Source organism: Scyliorhinus torazame, chromosome 5 (assembly GCF_047496885.1).
Source record: "Scyliorhinus torazame isolate Kashiwa2021f chromosome 5, sScyTor2.1, whole genome shotgun sequence".
Lineage (NCBI taxonomy): Eukaryota > Metazoa > Chordata > Chondrichthyes > Carcharhiniformes > Scyliorhinidae > Scyliorhinus > Scyliorhinus torazame.
The window spans coordinates 120,536,354-120,548,848 of record NC_092711.1 but is presented as its reverse complement, the minus strand read 5'-3'; the positions used below and the strand labels follow the sequence as shown (position 1 = coordinate 120,548,848).

General features: G+C 47.3%; 2 protein-coding genes and 1 long non-coding RNA gene across 7 annotated transcripts in view; 2 read left to right on the top strand and 1 right to left on the bottom strand.

Moving 5' to 3' along the window:
- Positions 1-12,495, bottom strand: part of LOC140421745 (uncharacterized) — a 354,082-nt gene that overhangs the window by 3,460 nt on the left and 338,127 nt on the right. Inside the window, exon 1 of one of the 4 annotated variants that reach the window (XM_072506594.1) lies at positions 2,747-2,829. The exons of 2 other annotated variants lie outside the window; for them this stretch is intronic. The gene's annotated coding sequence lies outside the window, so the exon portion shown is untranslated. Of the gene's footprint in view, positions 1-2,703; positions 2,830-12,495 lie in introns of those variants that run through there. One more of the 4 variants, XM_072506593.1, reaches the window with a different exon arrangement.
- LOC140417895 (uncharacterized) overlaps positions 1-12,495 on the top strand; it is a 217,435-nt gene that overhangs the window by 31,220 nt on the left and 173,720 nt on the right. The window lies entirely within an intron of this gene.
- The window catches only part of LOC140421775 (uncharacterized), a 30,799-nt gene continuing 21,281 nt past the window's right edge, over positions 2,978-12,495 (top strand). Inside the window, exon 1 of one of the 2 annotated variants that reach the window (XR_011947062.1) lies at positions 2,978-4,683. This is a non-coding gene — a long non-coding RNA (uncharacterized lncRNA). Of the gene's footprint in view, positions 4,688-12,495 lie in introns of both variants that reach the window. The other variant, XR_011947061.1, reaches the window with a different exon arrangement.

Here is a 12,495-nt window from a genome sequence, read left to right as displayed (position 1 = left end):
AGCTTTGGACCACCAGGACACTCAGCTAAGAGCATCAAGGCGATTTTCCCACATGATCCCTCAATATCTTCAATATCTAGAAACCTATCAATATTTGTCTTGAACATACTTATTGACTGATGCTGCACATTCCTCTGGGATAGAGAATTCCAAAGGTTCACCACATCCTCAAGTGACGAGATCCCTCCTCATCTCAGCTTTCACTTTATTTTCCTACCTGTTCCCCATAACCCTGAATTGCATTGACAATAAAACATGTCAGACTTGTGCTTCAATATATTCAATGACCCCCAGATACAACTGGTCCCTGTGGAAGAGAAATCCAAAGATTAACAACGCTCTGAGGGAAGAGATGACTGGAAATCTATAACGTAGTTACAGTCGTATATTACAAGGTGAGAAATAATAATATGTTTACTTTATTACAGAACGGTAAATAATATATCTAATCTGTACCATGTAACACCACGAGCCATATCTCTGTCCATTATTAATTTACTGTCCCCTGAAATGTCAGCCATCTCTTGGGGAACCCACCCCTTTAATTGTGAACATTAGGGAAGAGACAATCCTTTTTTAAAATAAATTTCGAGTGACCAATTATTTTTTCCAATTAATGTTCAATTTAACGTGGCCAATCCACCTACCCTGCACATCTTTGGGTTGTGGATGTGAGACGCATGCAGACACGGGGAGAATGTGCAAACTCCACACGGACAGTGACCCAGGGCCGGGATAGAACACGTGTCCTTGGCGCCATGAGGCAGCAGTGCTAACCATGGTGCGATCAGAGGCCATTCTTTTCGTCAGACAAATAAATGCATCAACCTGTTAAGGAGATGGGCAGCATCGTGGGCAGCACGGTAGCATTGTGGATAGCACAATTGCTTCACAGCTCCAGGGTCCCAGGTTCGATTCCGGCTTGGGTCACTGTCTGTGTGGAGTCTGCACATCCTCCCCGTGTGTGCGTGGGTTTCCTCCCACAGTCCAAAGATGTGCAGGTTAGGTGGTTTGGCCATGATAAATTGCCCTTAGTGTCCAAAATTGCCCTTAGTGTTGGGTGGGGTTACTGGGTTATGGGGACAGAGTGGAGGTGTTGACTTTGGGTAGGGTGCTCTTTCCAAGAGCCGGTGCAGACTCGATGGGCCGAATGGCCTCCTTCTGCACTGTAAATTCTATGATGGGTGGGAGGAGTTGGAAACACTTTGTGGAGACGCGAACCTACATCAAAATATTTTTTTCCCAATTAATGTGGTTCCAGTTTGGGCTCAAATCATCAATGAGGTCTCTGATCTCAGGGGAGGAAGGAAACCCTGGGACATGGACGGGGAGGATTCACCAACACCCGCTGGAGGCCCGAAACCCCCCAATAAGACCCATTGATTTTATTGTCAGTCTGCAGACGTGAGCTGGAGAACTGAATCCAGGCAGAGGGGAGGGAGGGAGAAAACTGGGAGTGGAGGAAAGAGATGGTGCAGATGGTGAGATGGGTTTGGATTTAAGCCCAAGGAGGAGGGAGAGTGTGTGGGAAGGGGAAAATGTTCCAGAGAAACTAGAATTGTCTGTTCAGAATTTCTATCCTGGATTGACAGTGATGGCATTTGTTTATTTTTAATTTTAAAAATTTGAAATTACCCAATTTTCTTTCTCCCAATTGAGGCGTAATTTTTGCGAGGCCAATTCACCTACCCTGCACATCTTTTTGGATTGCGGGGGTGAGTCCCACACAGACATGGGGAGAATGTGCAAACTCCATACGGACAGTGGCCCGGGATCAAACACAGGACAGGGATCAAACCCGGATCCTCGGCTAACCACTGAGCCACCGTTCCTGCCCCTAGTGATGACTTTTGTAAACTTCTTTTACAGAATGTTACAAGAGGAGGATTTTGAGATGGAAACACAAATCAGACTTCACATCAAGATTTAACAGTCACTCCATTCATCAGGACCTGAATATCATTGGCCTGTGAATGTGGAAGAAGAAATGTTTGTCTGTTCTGTGTGTAGGAAAAGATTTTCTTTTGAAAAAAAAATAAATTTAGAGGACCCAATTATTTTTTCCAAGGGGCAATTTAGCGTGCCTAATCCACCTACCCTGAACATTTTTGGATTGTGGAGGTGAGACCCACACAGATACGGGAAGAATGTGCAAACTCCACACAGACAGTGACCCAGGGCCGGCATCGATACCAGATCCTCAGCGCCAGAGGCAACAGTGCTAAACACTACGCCACCGTGCCACCCCTCGGATTGTATTTCTGACATGTGTCTCTGTGTGACTGAACAGAACAGCACATGGGGTCAGATATCCATTGAGTTAGTGGGATCCAGAGAGCAGAATTTGCTTGTTTCTTTATTTCTGTGTTGCTACTGATCAGCAATTAGATATCTGGGTCTGTGCAAACTGGGGTAATGGGTGGTCAAGTACCCAGGACAAAGGGTAATACAGTTTGCTGGCCAAGTTGTCTCCATTCTGAGCAATGTGGAATAAGCTTCTCCCTGTCATTGAAAATGTTGCCCCCAACAAACATGACGGCTGCACATGCGCTCTACTGCTCATTGTGCCGAGTAAAGATGGCGGTCGTTCTCCCGAACCGATCACTGGACCCTCTCGGTCCCGCTCCGTGAAACAAGCGAACTAGGAAGTATTTTTTCCGGGTATGGGCTTGCACAACATGTTTAGAAAACTTTTTCACCCACCAGCCAGATCCATCGCTCCCGCGTTCCACAATATTCCTCTTACCCTTTGTGGATCCGAGATAAAAGCTCACCGTCGCCATTATCTGCACTGCGCATGCTTCAGTCGAAGTCCCACCCACTCTCGTTCACTCTGATTGGTTGGAGGACCATCCAGTCCCGCTCGGTCCTCCAGTCTTCCTTTGGCCCGCAGCTGCCGTCAATCACTTCCCGGGCATTGTGATCTGGAGCATGCGCAGTGCAGTCCAGGGACAGGCGCTTGTTTGTCTCATCTTCAGGCGGATAAGCGGAGGCAGCGTTAGGGGCAGTGGGTGGGAGGGGAGGCTTCACAAACACCCAGTGGAGGCCTCAACACCCCCAATAACCAACTAGCCGCACCGCCTCAACGCCCAACACAACGGCAGCTGCCGCTTTCTCCCGGTGCCAGGCCCCAGTTAACAAATGTGGCTTCAGGAAGGAAATGCAGCAATGGATTTGTTCAGGAGAAATTAACTTTAACTCACTTTACTGATCCTGGAGCAGGAGGAGAGAGTGGGGAGGATTTCCATCCTGCACCCACACTGATGGATTTGTTAATGCAGATGGTAGAATTTAGATTCAAGGGATAAAGTGGAATTCAAAGCTGTACTCAGCATTAATGACCTTGAAACCATTGTGGTGAGTTTATCGGAAGGGGAAAGTGTGGGACTGGGATTTGCAGCGTTGGGAAATGAGAGAAACAATTGCTCCCCAGGAACGAGAATTATCTGTTCTGAATTTCTGACCTGTGTAAACTGGTTTTACAGGGTTGCAAGGAATGGATTGACAGACAGGAAACTCAAATCAATCATCACATCAAGGTCTGACAGTCACTCAATTCATCAGGATCTGAATATCATTGGCTTTTGAATGTGGAAGGAGAAATGCTTGTCTGTTCTGTCTGTGGGAAAAGATTTCAAACATCAGTGTGACTGGAAAAGCACACCCGAGACGCACACCCGAGTGAGAGTGTTCCAGTGAACTTACTGTGGAAAGAGCTTTAACCAGTTGCACCGCCTGAAAAACACCACACCCTGACAGTGAGGATAAACTGTACATGTGTCCTGTGTGTGGAGGAAGCTTCAACTGATCATCCAAAATGGAGAGACACAAGGACGCCAGCACCATTGAGAAACTGGAAATGTGGGGATTGTGTGAAGGGATTCAGTTACCCTTCTGAACTGGAAACTCATTACCGCAGTCACACCGGGGAGAGACCATTCACCTGTTCCGAGTGTGGAAAGGGATTCACTAGACTCACACATCTGACTGCACACCAACTTGTTCACTCTGACATGAGACCTTTCAAATGTTCCGATTGTGAGAAGAGCTTTAAAAACAAATTTAATCTTCTGACACACCAGTGAGTTCACACTGGGGAGAGGCCGCTCACTTGCTCCGTGTGTGGGAAGGGATTCACTCAGCAGTCCCTCCGGCTGAAACACCAGCGCATTCACACCAGAGAGACATTATTTATCTGCCCTGTGTATGGGAAGGGATTCACTCGTTCATTCACCCTGCAGAAACACCAGCGAGTTCACAAGCGATTACAGGGAATTCTGTTATTGCTGCTGTGAATCACATCCACGACTGAACCGTGTTCATTCTGAGAGTTGGAGTTTGTTTCAGTTGATGTTAATCGTCCCTGTGACTTGGCCGGTGTTTAATATTCTGTATATTACAGAATATACAGGAGGGGACTGCCAATGTCCTGTTACCGACTGTTCCATTGTATCTTTTTTGATTTGTTTTGTATGATGTGGTAAAGCAAAGCGTAAGACCAGAGAGAAAGATAAGAAAATGGGAAATGAAAAACAGACTCTGGAAGGAAGAGACAGAGAGAACACATTTAAGATTATATCAGATAATCGCTACAAAAATAATAAAAGGAAAAAACTAAAGACTCTGTATCAAATCACAAGTAGCATTTGAAACAAAACTGATGAATTGGCAGCACCTATAGAAGTTAGTAAGTACGATCTGATGGCCATTGCAGAGACATAGCTTGGGACCTGAACATTTTTTATATTCATTCATGGCATATCGGTGTCACTGGCTAGTCCAACATTTATTGCCCATCCCTCATTTCCCTTCAAAAGGTGGCGGTGAGCTGAATATTGTAGTGTATGTGAAATTAAGGAAGGATAGAAATCTCGGAAAAGGTGGAAGAGCGGCTCTGTTAATTGTTGATGGAGTTAGCACATTAGACGGGTGAGCGAAGTTCAGGAAATCAGGATGTAGGAGTGGTTTGGTTTGAGATGAAAAATGGTAAAGGCAAGAATTTACTTCTGGGAGTGGTGTGCAGGCTTCCTAATTGTAACTACACAGGAGGGCAGAGTGTAAAGGAAGAGATAATGGGAGTTTGTCAGAAAATGTACAGCAATAATCAAGGGGGATTTTAGTCTACTTAGACTGTAAAAATCAGATGGTCAAAGGTAGCATAGGTGAGGAGTTCACTGAATGTTTTTGCGATAGTTTCTACAATCAGCACATTTTGGAGCTAACCAGAGGGCTGGTTATACTAGACTGGCTATTGTGCAACAAGATAGGATTAATTGATAACCTCACGGTGAAGACATCTCCAGGTAACAGCGATCATAATATGATTGAATTTGACATGCAGTTTGAGGGGAAGAAGATTGAGTCCAAAACGAGTAAGTTAAGCTTAAATAAGAGCAATTATGAGGGCATCAAAGCAGAGCTAGCTTAAAATGAACTTTCAAATAAGCTTGTGTGTCAGGTCAATAGGGATTCAGTAGCAGACATTGAAAGGGATATTTCAGTACACACAGAATAGATACATTCTCATGAGAATGGAAAATTCCAAGGGGAGGACCCAGCATCTGTCTGTAACTAAAAAAGTTAAAGACATATCAATGTTTTTTAAAAAGCATGTACCAGCGCAAAGGCAGATTTCAGGTCAGAACATTGGGCAGAATATAAAGCATAGAATATAAACACAAAAATATGAATAAGGAGAGAATAATTGGGCTAAACAGCTGGCTTGTAATTCAGAACAAGGCCAGCAGCGCGGGTTCAGTTCCCGTACCAGCCTCCCCGAACAGGCGCCGGAATGTGGTGACTAGAGGCTCTTCACAGAAACTTCATTGAAGCCTACTTGTGACAATAAGCGATTATTATTATTAGATTACCAGAGAAAGCTGGCTAGAAATATAAAGACAGAGTTTCTGTAGATATTTGTGTAAGTAAATGATTCACGTGAGTGTTGATTCTCCAGAAAGCTCGTCTGGGAAATTAACAATAAAAAGTAAGGTTTTGGCAAATGAACTGATCAGGTATGGAGGAATCAAATGACATCCCAGAAATATCCGTAAATCAGGACGGAATGGAAAGAAAATTACAACCACCAGGGAAGAGGTAATGAGCAATGGTTTGAGTCTGCAGGCGGACTTCACCATAATGTCTTGAAAGAAGCAGCTAAAGAGGGAGTTGATGCACTCGTTTCATTGTCCAAAATTCACTAGATACAAGGAAGATTCCATTAAATTGGAAAATAATGTAACTCCTTTATTCACAAAGGGAGGGGGCAGATGGCTGGAAACTACAGGCCAGTTAGCCTAATATTAGTCATAAGGAACATGTTAGAAGCTATCATTAAAGATGCTATGTCAGGGACTTCCGGTGACGGCGGGCGGGAGGCAGCCGTGCGTTGGAGGGCTCCCGTTCGGGAACGGCACTGTCGGGGATTAACGCCCGGTCCTAGGGCCAGCGAAGGCAGTAAAAGTCGGGAGACAGTACAGAGGAGAAGAATGTCGAAGAACAGCAAAACAACGGCTGTGAAAAAAGCGGCTGAAAGTCCGTTGGGGAGTGGAAAGGTCACCGCGGGCTCAGTAAAGAAAATGGAGGCTGGAGCACCAGCTAAGGTGATGGCTGCGGAATTCGAAAAGCAGTTGGCGCAGATTGCGAAATGCATGGAGACAGTGAGGAAGGAGATGAGGGAGGTTTTGAGTGCACTGGTGGAGGAGGCGGTTTCCCTGGTGATGGTGGCGAGCGCAGTGGCAGAGGTGCGAGAGCAAGGGGAGGCGCTGAAGGAAGTGAAGGAGACGTTATTGCAGCACGGTGATCAACTTGCCTCGATGGGGAAGGAGATGTGGAAGGTGATGGACACTAACAAGGATCTGCGAGGAAAAATGGAAGACCTGGAAAACAGATCCAGGCGACAGAATTTGAGGATTGTGGGGCTGCCCGAAGGAGTTGAAGGACCGAAGCCGACTGAGTATTTTGCCGTGGGAGGGGGAGGATCCCTCCCGATATGAGCTGGATCGGGCTCATCGGTCGTGGAGGCCTGCACCAAAGGCGCGTGAGCCGCCAAGGACAGTGACTCTGTGCTTCCGTAGGTACAGTGTGAAGGAGAAGGTCCTGAGCTCGGCCAAGCAGAAGTGGGCGGTGCAGTGGGCTGGAGCTGGTATACGTGTATACCAGGACTTTACGGTGGAGCTGGCGAGGAGGCGGGCTGTCTTCAACCGGGTGAAGAGGGCACTGTACATTAGCAAGGTGCAGTGCGGCATTGTATATCCAGCGAAGCTGAGGGTGACTTATAAGCTCAGGGACATTTATTTTGGAACGGCGGAAGCAGCGGAGGAGTTTGCGAAGGCAGAAGGACTGTGGCAGAACTGACAAATTGAGGAATGGGCATGTGCCGATGTAACCTCATGACTGTATTTTCTTCTTTTTTGTATCACTGCGCGCGGGTGTAGGGGCTAAAGGAGCCAATGTTGTATATATTTGGACAAGGGAAGGGACGGGACTGTCACTCGAAATTAGGGCTCTTTGGGGTGTAGGTGGATATGCGGGGTTTGTGTGCTGAAAGGGGATCTTTGGGCTTTCCTAGGGCCGGGCAAGGGGGAAAGGGACCTGGGCGGGGGCCTCCACGCTGGCCGGTTCAAGGTGGGGATAGTCAGAGGCTTTTCCCCAGGGTAGAGGGGTCAATTACTAGGGGGCATAGGTTTAAGGTGAGAGGGGCAAGGTTTAGAGTAGATGTACGAGGCAAGTTTTTTACGCAGAGGGTAGTGGGTGCCTGGAACTCGCTACCGGAGGAGGTAGTGGAAGCAGGGACGATAGGGACATTTAAGGGGCATCTTGACAAATATATGAATAGGATGGGAATAGAAGGATACGGACCCAGGAAGTGTAGAAGATTGTAGTTTAGTCGGGCAGCATGGTCGGCACGGGCTTGGAGGGCCGAAGGGCCTGTTCCTGTGCTGTACATTTCTTTGTTCTTTGTTTGGGGGGAGGGGCTGCGGCCATCGGAGCCTGACAGAACAGGGTCCGAGTGGTCTAGCCGGGGTGGAAAGTTGGGGGGAAGGAACCGAGGTTGGGATGAGTAGTTTTACAAGAGGCAGTGGACGGGAGGAGCTGGAGCTTGGGGGGGGGGGGGCGGGTACAACTCTGGGGTATCATGTACGGTACTCTTTCAGAGGCTGGATGGTGTTGGTTGGGGGGGAGGGGGGCTGTGTAGATTAAGGGTGACTACGTGTAATCCCTGATTCCTTTTTGTCATTTGTTTATGTGAACATGCAGGTTGAGGTTTGGGGGTTGGTGGACGGATGGGATCGTTGTTATTATGGGGATTGACATATCTTGCTGATTATTGTTTATTGGTGATGGGTGTAAGTGTGGGAGAAAATGTGAAAAAGGAGAATAAATTTAAAAAAAAAAAAAAGATGCTATGTCAGATCTCTCAGGAAAAAGTCAAGGCAATCAGGCAGAGTCAACATGGCTTTGTGAAAGGAAAATCACGTTTAACCAATTTATCAGAGTTACTTGATGGACCACGTGACTGTGGATAAAGGGGAACGGGTGAATGTACTGTCCTTAGATTTCCAGAAGGCGTTTGATAAGTTGTCATATCAAAGGTTATTGTAGAAAATAAAAACTCAGGATGTAAGGGGTAACATACTGGCTTGGACTGAAGATTGGCTAACCATTGGGAAACAAAGAGTGGACATAAATGGGTATTTTTGTGATTGGTGGGATGTGATGAGTGGTGTGCCACAGGGATCAGCACTGGAGAGTCAACTTATTATAATTTATATAAATGACTTGGATGAAGATACTGAAGCTTCTGTTGTTAAATTTGCTGATAACACAAAGATAAGTGGGACAGTAAATTGTGAGGGGATGCACGACAGTCACATAGGGAGGTTAAGTGAGTGGGCAAAGGTCTGGCAAATGGAGTATAATGTGGGAAAATGTGAAAATGCCCATTTTGTTAGGGTGAATAAAATAGGCATATTGTCCAAATGGTGAGAGACTTTTAGAGTTCTGAGATACAGAGGGACAAAGGTGTTATTGTGCATTAATCACAAAAGGCTAGCATGCAGGTACAGCAAATAGTTAGGAAAGCTAATAGAATGTTATTTGAATGTCAATAGAATATTTATTGTGAGGGGAATTGAATACAAACTGGGGAGGTTATATTAGTGAGACTGCACGTGGAGCACAGGGTACAGTGTTGGTCTTATTTTTTTTTAAATCCAATTGAGGGGCAATTTAGCGTGGCCAATCTACCTGCCCTTCACATCTTTAGGTTGTGGGGGCGAGACGAGACCCATGCAGACACGGGGAGAATGTGCAAACTTCACTTCAGACAGATCTCCTTATTTAAGAAAGGATGTAAGTGTGTTGGAGGCCATTCAGAGAAAGTTTACGAGATTAATACCTGGAATGGACGGGTTGGCTTATGAGGAAAGGCTGGATAGGCCAGGCTTGTATACTCTCCAGTTTAGAAGAGTGAGGGGTGACTATATTGAATCATATAAGACTCTGAAGGGTCTTGACAAAACTGGATGTGTGGAGGATGTTTCCTCTTGTCAGAGAATCTAGAACTCGGGGTCACTGTTTAACAATAAGGGATCACCGGTTAGAATTGAGATGAGAATTATTTTTCACTCTGAAGGTCGTGAGTCTTTGGAAATCTTGGGTGGTGGATGCAGTCCCTGAATATTTTTCAGCCAGAGGTAGATATTTTTTTTTTTTTTTTTTAATCGGTGGTGGGCGGCAATGTGGAATGAGATTCCAATCAGATCAGCCATGATGGTATTGAATGGTGCAGCAGGCTCGAGGGGCTGAGTGGCCGCCTCCTGCTCCCAACTCCGATGTCGCCCTGCCTCGTTCCCTTCTCCTCCTATTGGTCCGGAGCTGCCGTCAATCATTACCTGGGCATTGTGAGGTGTCGGGGAGAGGTCAGTGGCGGGGGCGGGGTTTACAAATCCTGAGTGCGGCCCCAGAGCCAAATGTGAATCAATGAATATTCTCCACTCTCAGTATTGGACATGCGCAGTGTGACTTCGATTGTTGCATGCGCAGTGGGCTCGCCAGCTGCATGCGCAGTATGGACTCCGGTAGCCGCATGCGCAGTATGGACTCCGGTCGCCGCATGCGCAGTGTGGGTGCCGCCGCCGCCGCAGGGAGGAGATCATTTGGATTCCACGATTAGACAGAAACAGCCGCTTGTGGCCGGGTAATGGAGGTGGCGGATTGGGTGCTGAGGCTTCATAAACACTCAGTGCAGGACTGAAAACCCAAATAAGAACCGATTGATCCCGCATTCGCCCCAAACGGGGCGGCGGCAGCAGCTGCCAAAAGGCCCGAAACCGACTTCCGGTTGCGGTGATGCACTGCTAAGCCGCATGTTTCGGCAGCTCCCGTTCCAACGGACTTTTGGGCTCTTATCGGGAGCCCCAACGGAATTTTTTCCCCGACCTAACCCAGTGTGGGGTGACGAAGGAAGGAGTCCCCCCGGGTGTGTATGGAAAGGAGTGGCGGTCGTGGCCAGATTGCGAAGGATCCTTTGGAGCAGCGGCAGAGAAGAGAAGGGAGAAGCAAGATGGCGGCGGATGGAGCCCAGATGGTATGGGGCCCGGAATAGCAGGAGTTTCTCCGACGGTGTGTGGAGGAGCTCAAGAAAGAGGTGCTGGCGCCGATGCTACTGGCAATCGAGGGACTGAATCAGGAAACACAAAAGTCCAGGCGATGGAGCTCCGTGGAGTGAAGGCAAAGGCAGCCGAGAATGAAGATCTTGGAGGGGATTATAAGAGACAAGATTTATAATCATCTAGATAGGAATAATATGATCAGGGATAGTCAGCATGGCTTTGTGAAGGGTAGGTCATGCCTCACAAACCTTATTGAGTTCTTTGAGAAGGTGACTAAACAGGTAGACGAGGGTAGAGCAGTTGATGTGGTGTATATGGATTTCAGCAAAGCGTTTGATAAGGTTCCCCACGGTAGGCTATTGCAAAAAATACGGAGGCTGGGGATTGAGGGTGATTTAGAGATGTGGATCAGAAATTGGCTAGCTGAAAGAAGACAGAGGGTGGTGGTTGATGGGAAATGTTCAGAATGGAGTACAGTCACAAGTGGAGTACCACAAGGATCTGTTCTGGGGCCGTTGCTGTTTGTCATTTTTATCAATGACCTAGAGGTAGGCGCAGAAGGGTGGGTGAGTAAATTTGCAGACGATACTAAAGTCGGTGGTGTTGTCGATAGTGTGGAAGGATGTAGCAGGTTACAGAGGGATATAGATAAGCTGCAGAGCTGGGCCGAGAGGTGGCAAATGGAGTTTAATGTAGAGAAGTGTGAGGTGATTCACTTTGGAAGGAATAACAGGAATGCGGAATATTTGGCTAATGGTAAAGTTCTTGAAAGTGTGGATGAGCAGAGGGATCTAGGTGTCCATGTACATAGATCCCTGAAAGTTGCCACCCAGGTTGATAGGGTTGTGAAGAAGGCCTATGGAGTGTTGGCCTTTATTGGTAGAGGGATTGAGTTCCGGAGTCGGGAGGTCATGTTGCAGCTGTACAGAACTCTGGTACGGCCGCATTTGGAGTATTGCGTACAGTTCTGGTCACCGCATTATAGGAAGGACGTGGAGGCTTTGGAGCGGGTGCAGAGGAGATTTACCAGGATGTTGCCTGGTATGGAGGGAAAATCTTATGAGGAAAGGCTGATGGACTTGAGGTTGTTTTCGTTGGAGAGAAGAAGGTTAAGAGGAGACTTAATAGAGGCATACAAAATGATCAGGGGGTTGGATAGGGTGGACAGTGAGAGCCTTCTCCCGCGGATGGATATGGCTGACACGAGGGGACAGAGCTTTAAACTGAGGGGTAATAGATATAGGACAGAGGTCAGAGGTAGGTTCTTTACGCAAAGAGTAGTGAGGCCGTGGAATGCCCTACCTGCTACAGTGGTGAACTCGCCAACATTGAGGGCATTTAAAAGTTTATTGGATAAACATATGGATGATAATGGCATAGTGTAGGTTGGATGGCTTTTGTTTCGGTGCAACATCGTGGGCCGAAGGGCCTGTACTGCGCTGTATTGTTCTATGTTCTAAGATGAGATACAGGGCCTGGTGGTAAAAACGGAGACACACGAGGCACTACACAAGAGGTGCATAGAAAGGCTGGAAGCCCTGGAGAACAGCTCGAGGAGGAAAAACCTACGGATTCTAGGTCTCCCCGAAGGAGCAGAGGGAGCTGATGTTGGGGCTTATGTGAGTACGATGCTCCACACACTAATGGGAGCTGAGGCCCCAACGGGCCCCCTGGAAGTGGAGGGAGCGTACCGGGTCCTCGTGAGAAGACCAAAGGCAGGGGAAACACCAAGAGCAATAGTGGTGAAGTTCCATCGCTACAGGGACAGAGAGATGGCCCTGAGCTGGGCCAAGAAGGCTTGGAGTAGCAAATGGGAGAATGCGGTGATACGTGTGTATCAGGACTGGAGTGCGGAGGTGGCGAGAAGGAGGGCGAGCTT